The sequence below is a fragment of the Mercenaria mercenaria genome, chromosome 12 (assembly GCF_021730395.1).
Source record: "Mercenaria mercenaria strain notata chromosome 12, MADL_Memer_1, whole genome shotgun sequence".
Taxonomy (NCBI): domain Eukaryota; kingdom Metazoa; phylum Mollusca; class Bivalvia; order Venerida; family Veneridae; genus Mercenaria; species Mercenaria mercenaria.
Genome location: NC_069372.1, coordinates 3,355,684 through 3,361,683, shown reverse-complemented (window position 1 = coordinate 3,361,683; position 6,000 = coordinate 3,355,684).

Genomic DNA, 6,000 nt, shown 5'->3' with positions numbered 1-6,000 from the left:
TTTGAAAATTTGATCGATTTAGCAGACTTCCAGTAGTCTTATTATTTTGTTTATAATAATAATTAATTACATCATCGTATATTCTTGATATACTTGTGTATTCTATTTCTGGATAAAAAACACCATTACCAACTTCAAGACGACAAGAACTCAAAGTGCAATTTTCATCTGCTGCATTAAGTTTAAATGTATCTAATAAATGTGGATTTTGTATTTGTGCATTACTTTTGTTAGGATGTTGTAAATAAACAAATACATGTTGTGGTTTTGTTACACCAGCTGTTATTCTAAAAGTTGTATTAATCTGTTGTGTATCAGTTGATTGTGTCACCATTTCCCTAAGGTATGACCATCTTGCTTTTTTAAATCTTTCAGTAGTAATTAGATCAAACCCAAATTCATTAAAAATCAAACGTGGAAACCATAGAATTAATTTTGTTACAATTACCCTACCTGGATCAGCAGCATTAGCTCTAAAAATTAATTCATCATCATCTGTCAACTGCAGTGTTATTTGAATTTGACTTGGAGGTATAATATTAGTTTCTAAACCCTGAAAAAATGAATAATTATTTAATGGAATTTTAGCATTTACCTCTTTATTACCCTGGATTAATACCTTCCTAGAAGCAAAACCACTATTATATCCAGCTTGATCATTCCTGCTCTCAGCAGTAGCAGTAGTATCTAAATAAATAAACTCATTTGTTCCAGTTGATTTTGCATAATCTTCAGACAATTCAACCAAACTTTTTACATTTACTACCTTATATAAATTATTACAATCATAAACAATTTTTCCATTTTGTTTAACCACTAACTGATCAATTAATGAAGCTGCATTATTAATTAGAGCAATTTGATTACCATTTCCATCGCCACCATAATCATCACCGTTAGCAAGTTTATTTACTTTAAAACTTACTTCAAAATAACCATTAAACCAATCAAAATATGAACTTCTATCATTAATTGTAAAGTGATATCCGTTTTTTTGTTGTTTAACATTATTTCCCAAGACAGATATTAAGGCTGTATCTAATTGAATAGGAGTTAATTCATATCTTTCACAATATTGTTTTGTTCTAAACATGTATATATTATATATTATTTTATTTTTTATTTTATTTTTTATTAAAGTTAAAACTTTAGTTTTTATAAATTAATCTGTTAATACGTTTACGTGTCCCAGATCCTGACAATATTCTATTTATTCTCATATGAATATCCTCCTCTTTATCATTATTATTTTTATTATTTTTACTGTTATTCTTTTCTTGTAATTCCTTGGCAATTAAATTACCAACTGCCGGAGCAGGTTTCTTTTTAAATTTTTCAACAATTTTATCAGCAGCTAAATTTCCAACTTCTGTTCCAACCTTTTTTGTTCCACTTTCAAGTGCTGCTTTTCCTGCTGTTTCCAAAGCTTTTTTTCCAGCTGTGCTAATTGAAGATGCAACTCCGCTTGAAAACAATTTAGTTAAAGTGTCAAAGATACCTGTACCATGTATGATTTCTTTTCCTGTGTGAGCATCAACATAAATAAATATTCCTTTATTTTTGTCATAAACTTTCTTGTACATTATATAAAACTAAAATTTATAATTTCATATTTCTTTTAAAATTAGTGTAAAACTTGTTTCAACCTCATTAAAATTAATTATTCTACCAAATACATCTGTAATATATATTCTTTTTGAATTTATAATATATTTATTAATTTCAGAATATCCAACTCTTTGTGGTTCTTTTGTAAATGGATAAGCTCTTGTTAAATCTGCAGTACTTAAAGCATAGATAATATCACTGAAATTACCATCAACAAGTGAATTATCAATAAGATCACAATGAATGTAAATTGTATCCACAGAGTTAGTTATATTTGGTGTTGTAGTTCCCCATTCCGTATTTTCCAATTTTTTTTCTCAAATCCAAGCAATGTATGAAAATTTGATATTTCCAAATCCAACTTAAAATTATCTGTAATTGAAATCAAAATCTTAAAACTACTTAAATCAAATTCCAAACTTATTGGAGCAATTTCTGATTTATTAAATTCAAAATCATCATTACTTATTAATGTTTCCCTAATATAATTATTAATATCTGTGTAACTGTAAGAACCATTTGTAAATATAATATCTTTCCAATCCTTACCATTATGATAACGAATTCTTTTATTGTCATATTCATCACTATTATTATGCCAAGAGTAGGTCATAGTGTTAATACTATCCAAACCAACAACATAAGTTTTATTTTTATCTAAAATTAAAGAACGACTAAATCTGATTGTAAAATCACTCGGTTTATTTTTATTATCTTTCACTGTTTCAGAACTTAATACTATTTTTTGTTCCATTTATATATTCAAGAAAAATAATTTTTATATAACTTTTCATGTTGTTCTGGTAACAATTTTTTCATTTTTAATAGTTCATCAATTATTCTAATACCTTCATTTTTTAGTCCTTCATTATTATTTCCAGCATCAATTGAACCACAAATTAACTCCAAGTCATTAACCAATTCTTTTGGATTACATGGACAAACGTCATAACCTTGTCCCCTAATTACTTTTTTAAATTTCATAGATCTTTTATTGATAGGTAATCCTGACTTTTCTGTTAATTCTTTAAATATTTTTCTTGAATGAATTGAATGCTTTTTATTATTGTTATATCTTTTATTAATCAAATCAATTAAATCATCATCTACTTTAGTGTTAATGACTTCTTTTCCAGTTATTCTATCCTTAGCAATTAATTTGTTTTGACCATAAAGTTTATTTAAGTTAATAATTAAATTACCATATTGTCCATTTGGTGAAACTTTATATGGGTTATGATGTTTTATTCCTTGTCCATATGTAGGAGCTAAATTAAAAGTATTTATCAACCGTTTTTTGTACTTTATCAGTTCGCCTTGGTTATGTTTTAATTCTTTTGCTTCTTCTTTCTTATTTGGATCTTTTGATCTTGATTTGCTAGCTATCAGACCGTTTAGCTTCACGATATTCGTAGTAACATTACCTATTGTATTTTGGACTGTGTCTTCATATATTTTATCAGGATTAGATTCATCTGCAGTAAAAAAGTCAAACATTTCAGACGGTTTGGAATATCCATATTCTTTTAAAACATCAGTATCCAAACCAGCATCCAAATTTACTTCATGTATAGTTTTCTCCCATTTGTCAAATTCCCTCAACAGGTCTTTATCTTCAGGAGACTCTGTGATTGGTAGTGGTTCTTGGAATAGCTGTGGTAAACCCTGATATGTTTGTATGTCTTTCATTTCATCACCTAATAACGCTAATTGTTGTTTTATTCCAGGTAATGCTTTTAACTGACTTGATAATTGTTCTTTTTGACTTTCTATTTTTTCAGTAATTGGTTTATAAATTTCAGTATACATATCCCGATTTGTAGCTTTTCTTATTTTTTCTTTCATTATTTCTTCTCTAAGAGCTCTCATCTTTTGCCCGACTAATTTTTTTCTTATTCTTATTTCATTAAGTTTTGATTGCATTTATATAATCATGTAAGATAATGTAAGATATTGTAAAATAATGTAAAATAATGTAATATTATATAAATGGAAATTCCAAATTATGATACAAAAAGTGATAAATCCAATAACTTTAAACAATATTATCCTTTTATGCCAGATTCATGTTTTAGAATGTTAATATGTGGATCTTCTGGATCTGGAAAAACAAATACATTAATGCATATACTTCGAAAACCTCTTATATATTATGATAAATTATACTTGTATGCTAAAAACCTAGAACAATCTAAATATCAAGATTTAATTAACCACTTAAGCCAAATTGCAAAAAAAATTAAAGTAGATCCAAATGAAATACTTGAATGTTCTAATAATGAAATAATTGATGTTAATGATCTTGAATCAGAAAAACAAAAAGTAGTAATATTTGATGATTTTGTATGTGAAGATAAAAAGGTTTAAAATGAAATAACAAAATACTTTATTCAAGAACGTCACAAAAACTGTTGTGTTATTTATTTAAGTCAGTCTTACTATAAAACACCAAAAGATATCCGAATTAACTGTTCACATTATATTTTATTTGAAAGTCCAGGTAAACGAGAAAATGATATGATTTGTAATGAACAAAATATAGATCGTGATTCTTTTGTTAATGCAACAAATCAAAAATATGATTTCTTATATATTGACAAACCAAGGAAGTTTTTAAGAAAAAACTTTACTGGTAATATATAATGGGAGTTTTTAATAATATAGAACAAATAAGTGAGCCTGACAGTATAAGTAAAGTTAAATTTGATATTGATTTAAGTGATTATGCTACAAAAAAACAATATAAAAAGCTTAGAAAGGACATGGAATCATATCTTCACAGAAATAAGGAACTTGATAACACAATGAACAGAGCATTAGATATGGGAGGTAATAAAATAATCAACCTGGGAAATCCAGATAAATCCGCTGATGTAGTTCCAAGACGGTTTTTGTATAAAAAAAATTCAAAGTGTAATAGATGACTATAATCTTGAAGATGTCAAAAGTATAAAACAAACACTAGAAGCAGAAGTAAAGAATATTGAAGAATTAACAAAAGATTTTAAAAAGAATTCATTATTAATAGTTGAATTACAAGGTAAAATTGAAGAAGAAATGAAAGCTATGACTGATTCTATTAAAGAACTTGAAGAGAAATCTGATTTAACGGATGACAATATAAAAAAAGTATTTAGAACCAATTTTTTTTGAAAAGTTATACAATCAAGTTCAAGAATTAAAAGATAGTATGATTAAACATGAAGAACTAAAAGACAAGATTATTGAAGCTGAGAAAAAGTTACAAAATATGTATCAGTTAGAAATCAGAACAGAAATAAATAAACTAAATACTGAAACTGAAAAAAGCATAAAGATTTATTAGAATTGATTTCAAATAAACTTGCAGAATATAAATCTGAACTGGAAAAGGCAGCTTCACAAAGAGGTGATAATCATGACAAAGCATTAGATAACCTTAAAGAAGAGCTTAATTCTAAAATAGATGACTTTAAAAAACAAATTCGAAATTGGATTAGTATTGTTGACAACCGTCATAATTTAAAGTATGCAGACTTAAGTAATATTACAAAAAAATTACAAGAAGATATGACGCAGCTTAATGTTAAAGTTGAAGAACATAAAAATGAACTGGACTTTATAGTTGAAAAATCAGTTAAACAAGGAGAGTTAATTACTGCTAATACTGAAGCAATTAACACAGTTAATGATAAAATTAAAAAAATAATAAATGATTTGGATTCTGTAGTTAAAATATCAGCTAAACAAGGAGAATCACTCACTGCTAATACTAAAGCAATAACCACTAATGTCGAAGAAATTACCACTAATACTCAAGAAATTACAAAAGTAAAAAATGTTTTCTTAAAACAAGAAACACAATTAGCTAGAACAAATGTTGTTATTGACAATTTGCTTGATTATAAAGTTGCTACAACAAAACGAATTGATGATTTAGCTGAAATAATTCTTAAACTTAAAAAGAAAGACAGGAAAATAGAAGAAAGGCTAGAGGAAGTCGGATGTGAAGTGTTTCTTTTTGAATATAACAGTTATTATGATAAATACAGTTTTTATACATTCATAAAAATGAAAAAGTATTTTGACCGTCGTGGTGTCTGGATATATTCAACATATGAAGATATGGCCGGGCTGAACTATTTAAATGAACTTGAATTTAAACCTGGAATTATCTTAGATTATAGAGATTTTATAAGCATAAACCGACAATATAGTGTAGCTGTACCAAATGTGCTTTTGAAGGGTGTGTTTGCGATTAAAAAAACTGGAATGTATATAATAGATATTAAATTTTTATTAGCGGGGCCCGGGTTTATAGCTGAACCGGATAAACCGACTAAAAGCCCAATATCACATTTTATATTTAGGCGGTGGAATAATGATGATGATCTAATTTTTAGTACATTTACC